Genomic DNA, 12,862 nt, shown 5'->3' on the forward strand with positions numbered 1-12,862 from the left:
GCAAAAACATATACATGATCAAACACAGATCTTAGAATAAACTATTAAAGACTACCAGAACCCACTGGATTCTCCAATTACATTGAATGAGTTACAGGACAAAATAAAAAACCTCCAACCCAAAAAGGCCTGTGGTGTTGATGGTATCCTCAATGAAATGATCAAATATACAGACAACAAATTCCAATTGGCTATACTAAAACTCTTTAACATCATACTTAGCTCTGGTATCTTCCCCAATATTTGGAACCAAGGACTGATCACCCCAATCCACAAAAGTGGAGACAAATTTGACCCCAATAACTACCGTGGAATATGTGTCAACAGTAACCTTGGGAAAATCCTCTGCATTATTATTAACAGCAGACTCGTACATTTCCTCAATGAAAACAATGTACTGAGCAAATGTCAAATTGGCTTTTTACCAAATTACCGTACAACAGACCATGTATTCACCCTGCACACCCTAATTGACAACCAAACAAACCAAAACAAAGGCAAAGTCTTCTCATGCTTTGTTGATTTCAAAAAAGCCTTTGACTCAATCTGGCATGAGGGTCTGCTATACAAACTGATTGAAAGTGGTGTTGGGGGTAAAACATACGACATTATAAAATCCATGTACACAAACAACAAGTGTGTGGTTAAAATTGGCAAAAAACACACACATTTCTTCACACAGGGTCGTGGGGTTAGACAGGGATGCAGCTTAAGCCCCACCCTCTTCAACATATATATCAACGAATTGGCACGGGCACTAGAAAAGTCCGCAGCACCCGGCCTCCCCCTGCTATAATCCGAAGTCAAATGTCTGCTGTTTGCTGATGATCTGGTGCTTCTGTCACCATCCAAGGAGGGCCTACAGCAGCACCTAGATCGTATGCACAGATTCTGTCAGACCTGGGCCCTGACAGTAAATCTCAGTAAGACCAAAATAATGGTGTTCCAAAAAAGGTCCAGTCACCAGGACCACAAATACAAATTCCATCTAGACACTGTTGCCCTAGAGCACACAAAAAACTATACATACCTTGGCCTAAACATCAGCGCCACAGGTAACTTCCACAAAGCTGTGAACGATCTGAGAGACAAGGCAAGAAGGGCATTCTATGCCATCAAAAGAAACATAAATTTCAACATACCAATTAGGATTTGGCAAAAAATACTTGAATCAGTCATAGAGCCCATTGCCCTTTATGGTTGTGAGGTCTGGGGTCCGCTCACCAACCTAGACTTCACAAAATGGGACAAACACCAAATTGAGACTCTGCACGCAGAATTCTGCAAAAATATCCTCCATGTACAACGTAGAACACCAAATAATGCATGCAGAGCAGAATTAGGCCGATACCCACTAATTATCAAAATCCAGAAAAGAGCCGTTAAATTCTACAACCACCTAAAAGGAAGCGATTCACAAACCTTCCATAACAAAGCCATCACCTACAGAGAGATGAACCTGGAGAAGAGTCCCCTAAGCAAGCTGGTCCTGGGGCTCTGTTTTTATTTTTTACTTAACCGGCAGTGTTGTTGTTGTTTTGGACGCATAAAACACGATGTGAGTCATTTGTCAAAAGGGAAGAGGTGTATTGTGGTTGTTGTTCTTGGTTGTTGTTTGTATTGTGCGTTTTTGTTTTGTTTGTTGTATGTTGTTTTGTTTGTTTTATTTTTGTCTTGCTTAAAAAAAAAATCTCTCCAGATTGGTTCTGCTGTCGGGATTTCTCCCTAAGGTTTAGCCCTCTACCAAACCTGACCCTGTAACTCTGCAGTGAGGTCGTCAATGTTACAGGGAGTATAAGCCCATTTGAAAAAATGGTTTTAACAGTGTGTTGTTATTCTATTTGACATTTGTCTTAGACATTTCTATTAAGAATATTGGTGGTAATAATTTGTCATACAGTAAATTGTTTGTCTGGTTTCAGGCTTTTATTTTGAAAAACGACGTGTTAAAAGCCATTTTAACAATTTTAAATATTTTAACAATAGTTATCACAGTGTAATACAAGGAGGGAAAGTGAGGGAAAATGTTGCTGTCTGAAGAGGTAGCATTGAATTGTACACAGCATCTCCTCTCACTCTATCTTGGTTCGTGCAGGTGACTGTGACCTCCTCCGCAGACCAATTGACAGTACGCCCAGAACATTGTTCTGGGAACCAAAAGGAGTATCTCAGTTTTAAGGTCCCAGATTTGAGAGAAGAAACCTTGTTAGTTATCAGTCAGTCAGTCACTTGCAGGAACCAACGTTGATGATGAATATTGAATAATGTAAATCATGCTTATATGAATTGTTTGGATAGCCGTATATTAGAGAACTAACGGGACTGTCCCGGCAGAGCTCCTGACCGATGTGTACTATGCATGAAGTGTGTTGGAACCTCTCCAGCTTGCTGATGATAAAGAATGATTAATTTAAGTTTGTAAGTAATTTAAGTAATTTCCACGACAACGCAAATAATATTATGTTGTCACATCAGCACGGCAATGGTTGTAATGGATACCCTGTTTGGTTTGAGCAAGTGTGATTGATAGGTGAGAACAGCATGTTTGTGTGTCCGTGTGTGTGTGTTTGTGTGGCTGTGTGTGTGGCAAGGGCTCAAAATGCTTTGTGTGTGTCCAATAAAGATCAGGATGTGTGTGTGTATTTGTGTATTTGTGCATCCGTGTGTGTGTGTGTGTGTGTGTGTGTGTGTGTGTGTGTGTGTGTGTGTGTGTGTGTGTGTGTGTGTGTGTGTTGATGCGAGTATCTCAGCTTAGCTTGTGTGTGTGTGTGTCCACTACAGATGAGGATGAGTGTGTGTGGGTTCCCTCGGTGCGCAAACACACCTGGTCGATACACCTGTCTGTCAGGGCTTAGTAACAACAGTAACAACACTGCGCCCGGCACAGATGAGGCCATGGTAGCCTTGACCCCTGAACCTGCCCTGACCTCTAACCCCATGACCCCTATCCTTTGGCCACATTCCAATCCAGACGTCTGCCTGAACTCACAGCTGTACCCATCACGTGATATAGCAGCAATCTGATGCCTGACTGAGCTGTAAGTCCAGCACAGACTGTGGGAGGAGCACAGTACTACATAGAGCCATGACTACATGGAACTCTATTCCACATTAAGTAACTCACGCCAACAGTAAAGTTTGATTAAACAAGAAATACACCTTATGGAACAGCGGGGACTGTGAAGCAACACAAACATAGACAAGTGCATATAAACACAAGATAAAATACACAGTATACACTCATGTACACAAGGATAATGTGTTGTAGATAAGTGGTAGAAGAGTAGAGGCCTGAGGGCACACACTTAATATGTTGTGAAATCTGTTATGAATGTACTGTAATGTTTTTCAAACAACCTTAATTTTGCTGGAAGAGGAAGAGTAGCTGCTGCCTTGACAGGAACTAATGGGGATCCAGAATAAATACAACTACAACTACGTAGCACACAGCCATTGGTTGAAGCAATGCAACGACTGCATTGTAGTTGGACTGGAACGTGACCCCGTACCCTAAACCAGTTTGAACTATGACCCCAACACATCGTCTTGCATGCGGCAGAACTAAGACTCGGGGTGCGTCCCAATAATCCCTCCTGTCTCGTGAAGTGTACACTTGTTCACTTTCCTTCACTGAACTCACACTAGCATGCCTCCACCAATCCAATGCTTTTAGTTTTGAAGTAGTGAACAAGTGTACACTTCAGAGGAAAGGAGGGAGAAGTGTCCTCGAGTGGAATGTTTCTTAATATTTGTAATAATTTCATAATTAAGCAACTTTTTATAATTTTTTAATGCTGAAAATCCAGTGTTTCTATTTTAAACGTTGTTGTTATAATACACTCTAATGTGATATATATGTTATATGTGTTATATTATATATATATACTCTAATGTGATATAAAGTGTAATATTGGAATGAAACTGACATGGTTCATGGTAATGTTATGTATATAAAGTGTAATATTGTGTCTTATATTTAGACAGTCAAACAGCGATGGATATCTCAGAGAAAACGATGCAGAGGAAATAATATGACATTTTAAGTGCAGTCCTCCGGACCAGGTTGAAGATCAAATGCGGCCCACTTGGCAAAATGAGTTTGACCCCCCTGAACTAGACTGTTAGAGAGGTCACTACCCTCACTGATCTCAATGCTACTTCCTCAAACAGAGGTTACTGTTGTGCCACTGCAAACCGCCCCATAAGGACAGGTCTAGGTTCAGTTACTGTGTAAGCCTGGATAATGATGATCAGTAAGGGACCATGTAAACTGATCTGAGTGTGGTGCTTATATTACAGTAGGGACTTTCCTCTGTTGCTGTAGATACCGTTATTCCACTGGCAGCTTCCTCTTTGTAGTGTTGAGACCCAAATGACGCTCTATTCCCTGTATAGTGCACTACATTAGACCAGGGCCCTATTCCCTATATAGTGCATTACATTAGACCAGGGCCCATAGAGCACTATATAATAGGTTGTCATTTGGGATGCATGCTAGGATGGTTACCATGGTAACATTTTCATCACTGGTGTGCTGTGGGTTTCTGGGTCTTTTAATCTCCACCTCGACTTCCTCTCTGTCTCATGTCTTCATTTATATCTTAGTTAGTTGGAATCTGATGGTAAACTTGGTTGCCCATGGCAACAACTTGGATCTACTATGAGCATGATAAGGATGTGACAGTTTTCATTTGTGTGTTGTGTTGTTGTGGTGTGTTGTGGTGTGTGTTGTGGTGTGTAGTGTTGTTGTATTGTGGTGTGGTGTGTGTTGTATTTGTATTTATTAAGGATCCCCATTAGTTCCAGTCAAGGCAGCAGCTACTCTTCCTGGGGTCCAGCAACATTGAAGCAGTTTAAAAACATTACAAAACATTCACAACAGAATGTAGTACTGTGGAATAGAGTTCCATGTAGTCATGGCTCTATGTAGTACTGTGGAATAGAGTTCCATGTAGTCATGGCTCTATGTAGTACTGTGGAATAGAGTTCCATGTAGTCATGGCTCTATGTAGTACTGTGGAATAGAGTTCCATGTAGTCATGGCTCTATGTGGTACTGTGGAATAGAGTTCCATGTAGTCATGGCTCTATGTAGTACTGTGGAATAGAGTTCCATGTAGTCATGGCTCTATGTAGTACTGTGGAATAGAGTTCCATGTAGTCATGGCTCTATGTAGTACTGTGCGCCTCCCATAGTCTGTTCTGGACTTGGGGACTGCGAAGAGACCTCTGGTGGCATGTCTTGGGGGGTATGTATGGCTGTCTGAGCATTGTGCCAGTAGTTCAAACAGACAGCTTGGTGCTTTCAAAATGGCCAGTCATCTCATAAATACAAGTAATGAGGAAGTTGATCTCTCCTTCACTTAGAGCCAGGAAAGTTTGACGCACATATTATTAGTGTTAGCTCTCTGTGTACAACAGAAGGCCAGCCGTGCTGCCCTGTTCTCACCCAATTGCACTTTTGCTCCAGTAAGTCCCTCTTTATGGCACCTGACCACACGACTGAACAGTAGTTAAGCTGCGTCAAAATTAGGGCCTGTAAAACCTGCCTTGTTGACAGTGTTGTTAAGAAGGTAGAAACTAGGGCCTGTAAAACCTGCCTTGTTGACAGTGCTGTTAAGAAGGTAGAAACTAGGGCCTGTAAAACCTGCCTTGTTGACACTGTTGTTAAGAAGGTAGAAACTAGGTCCTGTAGGACCTGCCTTGTTGACAGAGCTGTTAAGAAGGTAGAAACTAGGTCCTGTAGGACCTGCCTTGTTGACAGTGCTGTTAAGAAGGCAGAGCAACACTTTATTATGGACAGACTTCTCCCCATCGTAGCTACTGTTGTATCAATATGTTTTGACCAGGACAGTTTACGATCCAGGGTTACTCCATGCAGGTTAGTCACCTTCACTTGCTTTATTTCTACATTATGCATTTGAAGATTTATTTGAAGTTTAGGGTTGGGTGAATGATTTGTCCCAAATATAATGCTTTTAGTGTTTGAAATATTTAGGACTAAATGGTTCCTTGCCCCCCATTTTGAAAGTAACTGCAGCTCTTTGTTAAGTGTTGCAGTCATTTCAGGCTCTGTAGTAGTTCAAATCAAATCAAATCAAATTTATTTATATAGCCCTTCGTACATCAGCTGATATCTCAAAGTGCTGTACAGAAACCCAGCCTAAAACCCCAAACAGCAAGCAATGCAGGTGTAGAAGCACGGTGGCTAGGAAAAACTCCCTAGAAAGGCCAAAACCTAGGAAGAAACCTAGAGAGGAACCAGGCTATGTGGGGTGGCCAGTCCTCTTCTGGCTATGCCGGGTGGAGATTATAACAGAACATGGCCAAGATGTTCAAATGTTCATAAATGACCAGCATGGTCGAATAATAATAAGGCAGAACAGTTGAAACTGGAGCAGCAGCACAGTCAGGTGGAAGTTGAAACTGGAGCAGCAGCATGGCCAGGTGGACTGGGGACAGCAAGGAGTCATCATGTCAGGTAGTCCTGGGGCATGGTCCTAGGGCTCAGGTCAGTTGAAACTGGAACAGCAGCATGGCCAGGTGGACTGGGGACAGCAAGGAGTCATCATGTCAGGTAGTCCTGGGGCATGGTCCTAGGGCTCAGGTCCTCCGAGAGAGAGAAAGAAAGAGAGAAGGAGAGAATTAGAGAACGCACACTTAGATTCACACAGGACACCGAATAGGACAGGAGAAGTTCCAGATATAACAAACTGACCCCAGCCCCCCGACACATAAACTACTGCAGCATAAATACTGGAGGCTGAGACAGGAGGGGTCAAGAGACACTGTGGCCCCATCCGAGGACACCCCGGACAGGGCCAAACAGGAAGGATATAACCCCACCCACTTTGCCAAAGCACAGCCCCCACACCACTAGAGGGATATCTTCAACCACCAACTTACCATCCTGAGACAAGGCTGAGTATAGCCCACAAAGATCTCCGCCACGGCACAACCCAAGGGGGGGCCAACCCCGACAGGATGGCCACAACAGTGAATCAACCCACTCAGGTGACGCACCCTCCAGGGACGGCATGAGAGAGCCCCAGTAAGCCAGTGACTCAGCCCCTGTAATAGGGTTAGAGGCAGAGAATCGCAGTGGAAAGAGGGGAACCGGCCAGGCAGAGACAGCAAGGGCGGTTCGTTGCTCCAGAGCCTTTCCGTTCACCTTCCCACTCCTGGGCCAGACTACACTCAATCATATGACCCACTGAAGAGATGAGTCTTCAGTAAAGACTTAAAGGTTGAGACCGAGTTTGCGTCTCTGACATGGGTAGGCAGACCGTTCCATAAAAATGGAGCTCTATAGGAGAAAGCCCTGCCTCCAGCTGTTTGCTTAGAAATTCTAGGGACAATTAGGAGGCCTGCGTCTTGTGACCGTAGCGTACGTGTAGGTATGTACGGCAGGACCAAATCAGAGAGATAGGTAGGAGCAAGCCCATGTAATGCTTTGTAGGTTAGCAGTAAAACCTTGAAATCAGCCCTTGCTTTGAAAGGAAGCCAGTGTAGAGAGGCTAGCACTGGAGTAATATGATCACATTTTTTGGTTCTAGTCAGGATTCTAGCAGCCGTATTTAGCACTAACTGAAGTTTATTTAGTGCTTTATCCGGGTAGCCGGAAAATAGAGCATTGCAGTAGTCTAACCTAGAAGTGACAAAAGCATGGATGAATTTTTCTGCATCATTTTTGGACAGAAAGTTTCTGATTTTTGCAATGTTACGTAGATGGAAAAAAGCTGTCCTCGAAATGGTCTTGATATCTTCTTCAAAAGAGAGATCAGGGTCCAGAGTATCGCCGAGGTCCTTCACAGTTTTATTTGAGACGACTGTACAACCATTAAGATTAATTGTCAGATTCAACAGAAGATCTCTTTGTTTCTTGGGACCTAGAACAAGCATCTCTGTTTTGTCCGAGTTTAATAGTAGAAAGTTTGCAGCCATCCACTTCTTTATGTCTGAAACACATGCTTCTAGCGAGGGCAATTTTGGGGCTTCACCATGTTTCATTGAAATGTACAGCTGTGTGTCATCCGCATAGCAGTGAAAATTTACATTATGTTTTCGAATAACATCCCCAAGAGGTAAAATATATAGTGAAAACAATAGTGGTCCTAAAACGGAACCTTGAGGAACACTGAAATTTACAGTTGATTTGTCAGAGGGCAAACCATTCACAGAGACAAACTGATATCTTTCCGACAGATAAGATCTAAACCAGGCCAGAACATGTCCGTGTAGACCAATTTGGGTTTCCAATCTCTCCAAAAGAATGTGGTGATCGATGGTATCAAAAGCAGCACTAAGGTCTAGGAGCACGAGGACAGATGCAGAGCTCGGTCCGATGCCATTAAATGTCATTTACCACCTTCACAAGTGCCGTCTCAGTGCTATGATGGGGTCTAAAACCAGACTGAAGCATTTCGTATACATTGTTTGTCTTCAGGAAGGCAGTGAGTTGCTGCGCAACAGCCCTCTCTAAAATTTTTGAGAGGAATGGAAGATTCGATATAGGCCGATAGTTTTTTATATTTTCTGGGTCAAGGTTTGGCTTTTTCAAGAGAGGCTTTATTACTGCCACTTTTAGTGAGTTTGGTACACATCCAGTGGATAGAGAGCCGTTTATTATGTTCAACATAGGAGGGCCAAGCACAGGAAGCAGCTCTTTCAGTAGTTTAGTTGGAATAGGGTCCAGTATGCAGCTTGAAGGTTTAGAGGCCATGATTATTTTCATCATTGTGTCAAGAGATATAGTACTAAAACACTTGAGCGTCTCTCTTGATCCTAGGTCCTGGCAGAGTTGTGCAGACTCAGGACAACTGAGGTTTGGAGGAATACACATGTTTAACTAGTTGCTCCTACCCTCTACTTTTTTGAACATTTTGTTAAAAATCGCGCAACATTTCAGCGCCCTGCTACTCATGCCAGGAATATAGTACGTTCATATGGTTAGAATGTGTGTATAGGAAACCCTCGGACGTTTTTAAAACTGGTTAAATCACGACTGTGGCTATTACATAACGTGCGTTACATCGGAAAGCGCAGGAAAACCTGATCACAGAAAATGGAAATAAATATCCTTGCGCCACTTCCAGCAATTGTTAACAGTGAGCCGAATTAGATAAGACCGAGCATTCAACTCCCACAGCATCCCCATGCAGTCGAGTATCTTGTGAATTTAATCCTCTTTGATTCTTGGTTGAACCGAAAGAGGGGCACGACGTACCTCCGGTCTCCGCCCAGATCATTCCGGAAGAGCTCTCTCCTGAAATTTTTTCCAAGACGACAGCTAATGATATGTACATCGCCTAAGGATGATTTTTATCGCTTATTAACGTTTACTAATACCTAAAGTAGCATTACAAACGTATTTCAAGTGTTTTGTGAAAGTTTATCGTCTACTTTTTGAATTTTAAAAATGACGTTACGTTGTGAAATCGCTGTTTTTTTCGTTTATCACACAGTCTACATATAACGATATCTTGGCTTTATATGGCCCGATTTAATCTAAATAAAGACCCAATAGTGTTTATGGGACATCTAGGAGTGCCAACAAAGAAGATGGTGAAAGGTAATGACTGTTTTCTATTTTATTGTGCGGTTTGTGTAACGCCGAAATGCTAATTATTTTGTTTACGTCCCCTGCTGTGCTTTTCTGTTGTAGTGTATTGGTGCATGCTATCAGATAATAGCTTCTCATGCTGTCGCCGAAAAGCATTTTAAAAATCTGACTTGTTGCCTGGATTCACAACGAGTGTAGCTTTAATTTGATACCCTGCATGTGTATTTTAATGAACTTTTGAGTTTTAACTAATACTATTAGCATTTAGCGTAGCGCATTTGCATTTCCAGAGCTCTAGTTGGGACGCAAGCGTCCCAGGTAGAGGTAAGAGGTTAAAGAGGAGTCCGTAATTTGCTTTCTAATAATCATAATCTTTTCCTCAAAGAAGTTCATGAATTTATCACTGCTAAAGTGAAAGTCATCCTCTCTTGGGGAATGCTGCTTTTTAGTTAGCTTTGCGGCAGTATCAAAAAGGAATTTCGGATTGTTCTTATTTTCCTCACTTAAGTTAGAAAAATAGGATGATCGAGCAGCAGTAAGGGCTCTTCGGTACTGCACGGTACCGTCCTTCCAAGCTAGTCGGAAGACTTCCAGTTTGGTGTGGCGCCATTTCCGTTCCAATTTTCTGGAAGCTTGCTTCAGAGCTCGGGTATTTTCTGTGTACCAGGGAGCTAGTTTCTTATGAGATTTTTTTTTTTTAGTTTTTAGGGGTGCAACTGCATCTAGGGTATTGCGCAAGGTTAAATTGAGATCCTCAGTTAGGTGGTTAACTGATTTTTGTCCTCTGGCGTCCTTGGGTGGGCAGAGGGAGTCTGGAAGGGCATCAAGGAATCTTTGTGTTGTCTGTGAATTTATAGCACGACTTTTGATGTTCCTTGGTTGGGGTCTGAGCAGATTATTTGTTGCAATTGCAAACGTAATAAAATGGTGGTCCGATAGTCCAGGATTATGAGGAAAAAGAAGATCCACAACATTCATTCCATGGGACAAAACTAGGTCCAGCGTATGACTGTGACAGTGAGTGGGTCCAGAGACATGTTGGACAAAACCCACTGAGTCGATGATGGCTCCGAAAGCCTTTTGGAGTGGGTCTGTGGACTTTTCCATGTGAATATTAAAGTCACCAAAGATTAGAATATTATCTGCTATGACTACAAGGTCCGATAGGAATTCAGGGAACTCAGTGAGAAACGTTGTATATGGCCCAGGAGGCCTGTAAACAGTAGCTATAAAAAGTGATTGAGTAGGCTGCATAGATTTCATGACTAGAAGCTCAAAAGACGAAAACGTCATTTTTTTTTCTGTAAATTGAAGTTTGCTATCGTAAATGTTAGCAACACCTCCGCCTTTGCGGGATGCACGGGGGATATGGTCACTAGTGTAGCCAGGAGGTGAGGCCTCATTTAAAACAGTAAATTCATCAGGCTTAAGCCATGTTTCAGTCAGGCCAATCACATCAAGATTATGATCAGTGATTAGTTCATTGACTATAATTGCCTTTGAAGTAAGGGATCTAACATTAAGTAGCCCTATTTTGAGATGTGAGGTATCATGATCTCTTTCAGTAATGACAGGAATGGAGGTGGTCTTTATCCTAATGAGATTGCTAAGGCGAACACCGCCATGTTTAGTTTTGCCCAACCTAGGTCGAGGCACAGACACGGTCTCAATGGTGATAGCTGAGCTGACTACACTGACTGTGCTAGTGGCAGACTCCACTATGCTGGCAGGCTGGCTAACAGCCTGCTGCCTGGCCTGCACCCTATTTCATTGTGGAGCTAGAGGAGTTAGAGCCCTGTCTATGTTGGTAGATAAGATGAGAGCACCCCCTCCAGCTAGGATGGAGTCCGTCACTCCTCAGCAGGTCAGGCTTGGTCCTGTTTGTGGGTGAGTCCCAGAAAGAGGGCCAATTATCTACAAATTCTATCTTTTGGGAGGGGCAGAAAACAGTTTTCAACCAGCGATTGAGTTGTGAGACTCTGCTGTAGAGCTCATCACTCCCTAACTGGGAGGGGGCCAGAGACAATTACTCGATGCCGACACATCTTTCTAGCTGATATGCACGCAGAAGCTATGTTGCGCTTAGTGATCTCTGACTGTTTCATCCTAACATCGTTGGTGCCAACGTGGATAACAATATCTCTATACTCTCTACACTCGCCAGTTTTAGCTTTAGCCAGCACCATCTTCAGATTAGCCTTAACGTCGGTAGCCCTGCCCCGGTAAACAGTGTATGATCGCTGGATGATTCGCTTTAAGTCTAATACTGCGGGTAATGGAGTCGCCAATGACTAGAGTTTTCAATTTGTCAGAGCTAATGGTGGGAAGCTTCGGCGTCTCAGACCCCGTAACGGGAGGAGTAGAGACCAGAGAAGACTCGGCCTCTGACACCGACCCGCTGCTTAATGGGGAAAACCGGTTGAAAGTTTCTGTCGGCTGAATGAGCGACACCGGTTGAGCATTCCTACAGCATTTCCTTCCAGAAACCGTGAGAAAGTTGTCCGGCTGCGGGGACTGTGCCAGGGGATTTATACTACTATCTGTACTTACTGGTGGCACAGACGCTGTTTCATCCTTTCCTACACTGAAATTACCCTTGCCTAACGATTGCGTCTGAAGCTGGGCTTGCAGTACAGCTATCCTCGCCGTAAGGCGAGTACAGCGGCTGCAATTAGAAGGCATCGTGTTAATGTTACTACTTAGCTTCGGCTGTTGGAGGTCCTGACGAATCGTGTCCAGATAAAGCGTCCGGAGTGAAAAAGTTGAGGAAAAAATAAATAAATATATGAACGGTAATTAAAAAGTGAAAACCGTAAAGTTGTCAGGTAGCAAAATAGGTTGGCAACAAAACGCACAGCAACTCGAAAACAAGCCTGCAAGTTGTGACCGGAAATGACGTAAGCTAGGTAACATCAGATCATATAGTAGTTGACATATATAGTGTTGTGTCATCCTCATGCATAGACCCACTGGCTTCACTCAAAAGTATGTCAACTGCTCGGCCTCCGACCACAAGGCACTACAGAGTGTTGTAACGGCTTTCTTCCTGGGAAGGAGAGGTTGGACCAAAACGCAGCGTGGTTATAGTTCATGTTCTCTCTGCTACGGTACCAGAGCACCAAGTCTAGGTCCAAGAGGCTTCTAAACAGCTTCTACCCCCAAGCCGTAAGACTCCTGAACATCTAATCCAATGGCTGCCCAGACTATTTGCATTGCCCCCCTCCTCCTTTACACTGCTGCTACTCTCTTTTATTATCTATGCATAGTCACTTTAATAACTCTACCTACCTCAATTACCTAG

Source organism: Oncorhynchus nerka, linkage group LG15 (genome assembly GCF_034236695.1).
Source record: "Oncorhynchus nerka isolate Pitt River linkage group LG15, Oner_Uvic_2.0, whole genome shotgun sequence".
NCBI lineage: Eukaryota > Metazoa > Chordata > Actinopteri > Salmoniformes > Salmonidae > Oncorhynchus > Oncorhynchus nerka.